We start from the raw sequence: 9,570 nt of genomic DNA on the forward strand, positions 1-9,570 counted from the left end.
GCTTTTATTTAATTTAATTTTTTACCAACGCGACTTTACCGAAAAAACCAAAGAGTATGAATCCTTGCAGTCACGAAAGCTTCAAATCTAGAATTACTAGTTGGCTGTTTAACACGTAGGCTTTCGCGACCAATATTATTCATAATCAACGTTTTTGGGTTAGATCGCGTTATTTATAAATGTGTCGTAACCCTCCACCACCCGACACGGCAAATCAGTAAAAAAGTGTCACGTTGACAAAAGACAAATAGTTCACTACTTTAGCCCACGGGTGTGTTGAAGAGTGAATCCACAGCATTTGTTGGCTGTGTCGGGTGGTGGCGGGTTTTAATGACACATTGATATATTTGTCTAACCCAAAACACCTCTATGATGGACACCGGTCCTCATAAAACAGCTTAGAAATAAACATTTTAAAATTTGAACTGACATTCGTTATTTGACCAATTTTATTATTATTTTTTATATTGGCTAAGTTTGACCCTGGTGCCGGCACACAATGGCTTACATTATGGACTGTGAAAAATATTTTACCGTTGTTGGTAATCAACCTGAAGCAATAACCAGGGCGGCCGGTGATGTGAACCGTGAACCTCTAAGAGAAGCGGCGAACACGCTACCGCTGAGCCGCGTTTCACCGAGCTGTCAATTAACAATCAGGTCTTGAAATCAAATCCTGCTCAGGGAATGACTCAGCTCAAGGTTAATAAAATCATAACCACTTGTGGAAGGTCACCAGTGATGGTGCTATGGATACTCGTGGCACTGGTATGGGAATTTGGAAGTTACACCATTGGCTCAACAGGTTAAAGTTCAAGTTCATTTATTAGGTATAGCCCTGTGAGCCATTCGGCTCTTGAATCGGGTGCAACCGCAACAAACAAAAAACTAAAACATGAACAAAAAAACATCTTAAAGTGAATATGTGACTGAGTGAAAACAGAAAATCCAAGGAAAGACAGCAAAATATTGCAGATAAAAACATCGTATACCAACGCTGTGTGCAAAAATCCCAGTGGGATGCAAGTCAAACAACCAACAACAACCACAAGACAACTTAGATTAAGGCCATCAGTCTAACTCTGTACTACAACAAACAAACATGGCTAAACCAATACACTTTTCGAAATCACCAAAATAAAGCCATGAAACCAATGAAACAATGAGCATAGGAACTGTGACGGAATTTTCACAATAAAAGGCATAAACATCATGTGAAGAGCACTGCCCCACCAGTTGAGCAGGAAGCCAGTGACTTCACGTTTTAATCTTCTCGTTGAACTGTCAATTAGTTAACACTATCCTGGTACGACCTTTACATGCGATCTTACTTTTTTTTTTACAAATCCCTGAAACAGATGAGTTGCTTACTCGGAAACGTTCGTCAAAATAGTAAGCACAACTATGTGGCGCACAGCCACAGCATTCTTGGACGGACGTAACGCACGGGCCTATAAATACCCGTTCCACTTTGAGACGAGTCTCTGTCCCGCGGCCTTCAGGCAAAACAATTACAAGATCATTACCGGAACAGTGTGGCTCTCTGGCAGGGCGCCGCTTTTCACGGGGGGTGGAGGGTGGGGTTGAAGATGCCTTGCGATGATACGTCGTTTCGGGAAGGTCACCTACTTGTCCTTGGGTGGGCGGCGATGGCACATGATTGTGAGCGGAGTACTAATGACCGCCCGCTTTTTCATATCCACGGCGTCAGGAGGCACGAATCAATTTTGTTCGCGCGGCGTCACCCACACTTGTCAAATCAAATCAGGCCACCACTTTAGCATGCCGGGCACGGGCCACGCATAAAGTGTTGTCTTGTTGTGTGAGCGAGACACATCCAGCGTGGCAAGTGAAAGCAGCAATATCTCGCGTGTGGCCCGGGCAGCCGTGTGCGCTTTGCACACTTTTTCAATCGAAGCCTTTTATGAACATTCAAAGACTGCAGAATCAGAATCAAATAATAAAACAATGACGGTTGAAACAGAGGATAATTAATATTATCTGCGCTCTCATTGACCACGATTCGTATTATTGCATGGGAGATGTAGGACCTAAGAAAACTCCTATTATCCGTGGCCCTATTCTTTATATTTGTAAAATCACAAATAGGATCTGTGATATTGGCCCCCCACATCACCGTGGAACAGAGGAGTTATCCTGTACTCTATTGTGCTGGTAGTGGCATACACGTGCAGTGTCAACGATTCAGAGACAGAGTTTCTAGGAGGCACTTTCTTTATCATCAACTTTCACGGTCTCGTCTGCACACTCTCCACAGTAGCTCAGCCTCGCATGTACACAACACTGGCCGTCTAACACTGACGGCGCTGTGCTGAGATAGCCAACTACTTTCCTTCGCAGTGCAATATCTAGCCGAGACATTTAGCGACGATGGCGACGAGACGACAGCAACGACGAGACGAGTCCACTCCCAGAACCGGCAGCCTCGAGCTCCCGCTCTCGACTCCTTTTATGCTCCCAGCGCAGCCTGGCTCCACCCTGACCGCCCCTCCCTTCTCGAACCTGCCAGCAGGTTCCAGGAGCCTCCAGATGGGGTCCTCCGTGACCCTTGCCCCAGTTCCTCCGCTCTGCCAACACACCGTGCACAGCCTCACAGGCGCGTGCGCTGTCTGTCCACCACAGTTGCTGCTTCTGTCCACCAGCCGGCACTATTACACTACACACGCACAACAAAAATGTATCATCACAATCTCTATGGCCTTACAATGCGCTGATGCATCAATTGACTATTTAAGCTCGCGTCACATGTATTAATTGCTCGTGTGCATCCTCGTAAAAAAACTAAATGACGATTATCCGATCATGTACCCTCTGTATAACGGTGGTGACCGTGACGCCAGTGGGCGTCAGAGGTCACTGCATATACCTCGCTGTAAAGTAAAACAAACAAATCGATTCTGGAATTGAATCGTGACCCCCTTAATAACCACGATACATCAAATCACAAGGGGGTCGGGAGGCGGATGGCTGGAGGTGGAGTCGCTGCAGTCCTGCGATCACACCTGGCGTCATCGCTCAAAGTTGCGTAATGAGCTATACGTCCATTCGAGGAACTTTCTTCAGAGCCGCTGATGTAGCCCGGGCTGCCACCGTACAGGTGCAGTGGCATTGCTCATTCAAGCCTTTTATTTACACTGCTCATTATCTCGTCACGGATATGTCAGTTCACGCCTGTTCGCACGCCAGCTTTCTGCAGATTTACCACTGTTGTCAATCCACCGCGCTGTCAGTCACACTTGCTACTCCCTGCTCTGACAAAAGGGCCATTGCCTTAAATGTCAGCTTACCACGTCAGTTTTCACAATACCGTAGGCCTGCTTTGAGGCTGTGTTAATGATAGTGAGGAGTTTTTTTTTCTCATTTTCCCCCGATTTTCAATGTTCGTAGTAAGCAACAATGCGCATGCATATTACAAGCCCACACGTGTCCGGGGTCGCGAGGGTTATTTGACCATACTTCACCACGTTCAACAGTGTGGCTGGTGACAGCGGGGTGCGTAGCCGTGGTAGCATAGAAGCACAGTACAACAATGGATGTTGGTGCACTGCCCACCGCATAGTCCTGCAAAGCCTTCTTTTCGTGCGGTGGTTGTCCATCCAAGCATTGTAGTGCCTCTACCCTGCATAGATCTGACGAGGTCAGTCACACTCCAGGCGATCTTGTCACAGACAAGACATGGTGGGCAGAGATGATTTACCAACAGCCTAACCGAACAGGCCATGTGTTTATGTAACAGGAACGAGATGGGTTAGGTTCTGACCAGGTCAATTATCAGACTGGAGCACGCATATTTTTCATAACCGACGGAAAACATGTTTTCTTAAAGGGTTTTAGTCGATGTGATTTCCACGCTTACAGAGCGTCGCTTCGGGATATTGTTAATGGGACATTGTCCATGGGGCATTGTTCATTGGACATTGTTCACAGGACATTATTCACGGGGCATTGTTCACGGGGCATTGTTCACGGGGCATTGTTCACGGGACATTGTTCACAGGACATTGGTCACGGGGCATTGTTCACGGGACATTGCTCACAGGACATTGTTCACGGGACATTGTTCGTAGACATTATTCATGGGACATTGTTCACAGAACATTGTTCATGGGGCATTGTTCATTGGACATTGCCCACAAGACATTGTTCATGGGACATTGTTCATGGAGCATTGTTCACAGGACATTGTTCATGGGGCATTGTTCATGGGACATTGTTCATGGAGCATTGTTCACAGGACATTGTTCATGGGGCATTGTTCATGGGACATTGTCCACAGGACATTGTTCACAGGACATTGTTCACAGGACATTGTTCATGGGACATTGTCCATGGGACGTTGTTCATGGGGCATTGTCCATGGGACATTGTTCATGGGGCATTGTTCATGGGGCATTGTTCACAAGACATTTTCACGGGACATTGTTCACAGAACAATGTTCATGGGACATTGTTCTACGGGTTCTGCTTTCCTGCGGTGCGCCGTCGTGGGTCCAATCTCATCAGCGGCAGAGCAGCGACGGTCTCGTGTTTGCAATGCCACTCGAAGCATGCAAACTATCAGCACATTGTGAATGAGGTGTCGATACATAAACTCTCGCCAGTGATGTTGCTTGAGGCCAGAAATCAAACTCAGGTTTGCCGAGTTCACAGCGCCATTGCTACCGCCGCCACCATTTACCCCATAAGGGTCTAGCCAAGCCTCAAGACTCTCTTTCAGGAGGAACCAGCATACTAGTTAATGAGCGTTGCACGTGGGAGAAACCCAAACTCCTACAGCTCACACACAACGAGCCAAGATTCACAGGGCCACCCAGATGGGTTAACGAATCAACCAATTGGCTACATCATAATCACATTGGGGCTCATCGAGTCTGTGGGAACTTAACAGATCAGTGTGGCACACCACCAACTCTCGCGTCCAGAGCACAGCATCACAGCTGCGGGCCACCGTCCAGTTCCTCAAAAGCGCCTGTGACCAGCATCGCACGTTTCCGAGCGTCTTCATCTCGAATGCACATTCGGCAATGGTCGATGGTGAGGCATCTATACTCTTAGTTTTTTTTTGTAAAGTCACGTAGGTAAAACATTAATAATAATAATACATTAAATAATATAAATAATAATAGAAATAAAATTATTGATTTATAATAATTTCTAATTTTATTTCTAACTATTTTAATTTTTATTATTTCTTTTTTACCTACGTGACTTTACCGAAAAAACCTAAGAGTATGAATCCTTGCAGTCACGAAAGCTTCAAATCGTGAGGCATCTGCCCACAGGGAAAACAAAACCCATGAAACTTGAGCTCCCTGGGGGCCATGAAGAGGGCTGGCAGTTCTCTGCAACCACAGCTGTGCGACTATTAAGAGTTTATACTCGGGCCATGAGAATGGATTTCAGGCAACGATGCCGTGAGAGATATTTCAAAGTCAATGAGGAGTCTATTTGCCTGTGAGATGCTCGCTGTGGGTTAAGCATGAGCCGGCCGTCAGCCTCCGTGAGCCTCCCTGTTAAACTAAAACTAAACAATTAGATTTAAAGCTTTCGTGACTGCAGGGATTCAAATTCTTGGTTCTATCGGTAAAGTCACGTAGAAGGGAAATAATAAAATAATAATAATAAAATATATAAAACAAAAAACTATATCACGACGTTTCGACTGCAACACAAGCAATCGTCATCAGGTGTGAAATCCACATCAGTCGAAATGTCGTGAGAATTTTTATTGTTTTATAAAATATTTTATTATTATTATTATTTTATAATTTCCCTTCTACGTGACTTTACCGAAAGAACCAAGAATATAAAACGAAACAATAAACATTTTACCAGCTAAGGTCCACCGAGCTATAAAGCTCTTTTTAAATCCTTTATATTAAGTTCGCTTGCTTGCGTGCTTGCTTGCTTACGACCGTGCAAACCTTTCGGTCGTTTTTTAACCCACTTCCTGTGATCCAATCGAGCTGACATTTTGCACACAGACTCGTTGCGCGAGACAATTACTGTTCGTGAAATTTTTTTTCCAAAATTTTACACTGTTTAGGGAAAACAAATTAAATCTTTAATTACCAATTGTTTAATACTGCAGACAATCATCTGACCCATAGGTGGCAGCCATCTCAAGCCAGAGGACGAGAGGACTCTAGCCACCACGCATATAAAGGATTTAGAGTGAAAAACTTTGTTTTTACGGGTTATACTTATTTCAGAAGCGACCTGGCCAACGAAGTGGCTTTTCACGTGAAAATGTACAGCAACTAAATACTCTAAACACACGTAACTGAATGTCGAGGGGAAAACCGGAGATCCCAGAGAAAAATCCACACGACCGCGGGGAGAACATGCAAACTCCAAACGTACAGGCGTCAGGGTCGGGATCGAACTCACGACCTCCTGTGCATCAGGCGAGGTATTTGACATCTTTTTCGATTTAAAGCTTTCGTGACTGCAGGGATTCATCTTCTTGGTTCTTTCGGTAAAGTCACGTAGAAGGGAAATAATAAAATAATAAAAATATTGTTTAATTTTTATTATTTTAATAAAAATATTGTTTTATTTTTATTATTTTATTATCTCCCTTCTACGTGACTTTACCGAAAGAACCAAGAAGATATTTGACATCTGTTTCCGTACGCATCTTGCAGAAATTGCCCAACTCGGGGAGTCTCATCATCTCGCCACCGTGGTGAACATTTGCTCAACTTGGGACACCTCACCACGCTTGTATGACATCTATCCCCGTTGCCCTGCTGATGCAACTATTAGACCCGTGTCAAGTTGTGGAGTTAACGTCTTGTCACCGCGTGATATTGTTGCGTGGAGACGGGTTTGGTTTCCAGAGGGGAGATTGTCTCAGGATTTTGGTGGGGAGGTTCTGGATAATGATTCATCGACGTGCGCGTGGGAGGGGAGTGGGATGTGTGAATGCACACACTGCCGTGCATACATTGAGGCTTAATCAGAACAAATAGATATAAAAGTGATGCAAAAGAGATTGTAGAAATGCATAATAATAATAACTATCATTATTCAACAAGCTGCTACTCAGACTCAGAATATGTATTTATACTGGAGGAGGAATCCAACTGGCTATGAAGCTCTTTTTTACGGATGTTCAATACTGGATGACGAAGGGCTCGTTACACTTTGTCAGTCATGGGGGGGATGTTTGACCATGCTTCACCTTGACGGTCGTTGCAGGTTGGCAGGGAGGGAGGAGACCCAGGACTGGGTTCAGATATCGCTTGCCGCTCATCCGAGTCATCGCCGGGCTCACAGGCTCGTTATCCGCCGTGCCGCCGTTCCAACGCACTCAACAAATACGCGGACACAGGCCCGTTCTCCGATAATGCGGTGGTAGTTGCGTTCCTGAAGAAAGCCGCGTTATGGGGATACAAATTCGCGTTATAATGAGCACGGGGCGCGATAACGCGTGAGATGCGTACGTAGGCTCAAAACAAAGACCGAGGCGCGTGGATAAGCATCTGGAAAGCATCCAGCAGCATCCCCGCCGCCTTGTGCGATGCTACGCCGAGGCAGACGCGCAGCTGCTTATTTCTACTGGCGCGACGCAGTTCTGTTCACTCAGTCGCGTTGTATCTAATACGCACACGCGTTATATATATATTTTTTAAACGTGGTCACGAATAGATTCGTCGCGTTTTATACAATTATGAAAACGCGCAGCGTTACGAGAGATCGGACTATACTGTATTTGTTAAAAATTAAATGTTCACGTTTCTCCACGTGACGGACACCCACGACTGCCGAGAAAGTAAATACTCACTGTTCAGCTCTTGGAGGGATGACGATTGGTTGAATGGACTCCCATCCCTCGTTTTGACCCCGTGACCCGGGAGAATCCCTCCGCGTTACGCAGCCAAAAATAAATGATGTGTCTGTATTTATGGAAAAAAAAGGTTTTTACAACTGCCTCCGGTTTTGTAGTTCTGTATCGCTCTCCTGTGTCTTCTCAGTTTTCTCAGGGCGTGCAACAGGTTTAACAACCGGTTGTACAACCCGAGAAAACACATGCAGCGACGCTTTCTTTTCTTTCCGATTCAGCTGTCAAAATTTTTTTTTCTCTTTCACAATTAAGTTATTTGCAGCATTATTAATCATGCTTGTTGATGCTGTAGGGCTAACGGATGTGACGTGATTCGATTAAAACGACGCGTTTTGTTTGTTCTCTCGCACCCACGTGATTTTGCAACGACTGCGCGGAGAGCCTCGTGTAACATTTAACTTGAGCATCAGAGGCAGCGTGCGTGGCGATATTCTCCCCATTATTATTCGCTGTGAATAAAAACAACAAAACAAATTACATTTTAAATGTCACATATTGGTACATTTTCCAGTTACACAAACAGCATGCATTTGTATGCCATTAATGACATTGTCACGACTCGGAGATGGTATATTTTTGAAGCAAATCAAAGTGTCAGATGCATTAATTGATCTAAGATAATTAACACTTTTAACTTATACAATTAAGCCAGGTGGTAGACTGTATTTTAAAAAAGTATTTCTAGCTACTGTAGTAAGACACACAACAAAAACATCTACGTTGTTTTAAAATATAATGACAGTATATATAACACATTCCTGCGGAAGGAGCTGGTAGGAACGTTGGGTTTCTCGGTCAATGGCCAGGATCAACGGCGGCGTGGTGTATTCCGCAAATATGGCCGACTGTGAGGGCGGGCACAAGCCGGCGTGAGAAGGTTAAACGTTGAGTTTTATAAGAGCACCACGGGGTGACCAGCCCCTCCCCACCCAGCCCCACCCCTCCCACCCCCCCACCCAGCCCCACCCTCCCCACCCACCCCTCCCCTCTCCACCCAGCCCCTCCCCACCCCTCCCATTTTTGGATGCACGACGGACGGCCGGACACAATAATCCCCTGTGGGCTGGTAGAACCAGGTGGTTCCTACCAGTATAAAAAAAAACTATAGCATTCAGCTGATATATAGAATGTAGTCGTGATCAGCATCATTACACAATTTCTATACCTTACGCATTTTCTCGCAGCCCTTTGTGATTCCACTCGTGCATGGACGTCTCCACCACGCAGTCTCGGCCATGGAGGTTTGTTTGACTGTACTTCACCATGCTGGTCAGTGTGGATTGGTGAAGATGAGTGGTTGGCTACATACAAACGAAGTTCAACATACTGTATTTTTTCGTTCTACGCTTACAACTCACTTATTATCCTAGATTTGAAGCTTTCGTGACTGCAAGGATTCATATTCTTAGGTTTTTTCGGTAAAGTCACGTAGGTAAAACATTAAAATTAATAAAAGTAAAATAAAATAAAAATCACGACGTTTCGGAGGCCAACACAAGTCTCCGTCATCAGGTGGGACCGTCACAGCCAGATTTGCTGCATCAAGTGAGGCAATGATTCAAGATGTAATCCCTTAAAAGCAAGTTGATGCAGCAAATCTGGCTGTGACGGTCCCACCTGATGACGGAGACTTGTGTTGCCTCCGAAACGTCGTGATTTTTATTTTATTTTACTTTTATTAATTTTAATGTTTTACCTAC

The 9,570-nt window shown here is 45.0% G+C and overlaps 1 long non-coding RNA gene across 1 annotated transcript; it reads right to left on the minus strand.

Moving 5' to 3' along the window:
* Positions 1 to 917: 917 nt before the first annotated feature.
* Positions 918 to 7,994, minus strand: LOC133344060 (uncharacterized). Its single transcript, XR_009755308.1, has 3 exons — positions 7,811 to 7,994; positions 7,208 to 7,392; positions 918 to 2,677 (listed from the first exon to the last, which is right to left on the minus strand). It is a non-coding gene; the product is annotated as an uncharacterized LOC133344060 (long non-coding RNA).
* Between the last annotated feature and the right edge of the window lie 1,576 nt (positions 7,995 to 9,570).

This window comes from Lethenteron reissneri, chromosome 19 (assembly GCF_015708825.2).
Source record: "Lethenteron reissneri isolate LAM-NWPU_2019-01 chromosome 19, ASM1570882v1, whole genome shotgun sequence".
In the NCBI taxonomy this organism is placed as follows: domain Eukaryota; kingdom Metazoa; phylum Chordata; class Hyperoartia; order Petromyzontiformes; family Petromyzontidae; genus Lethenteron; species Lethenteron reissneri.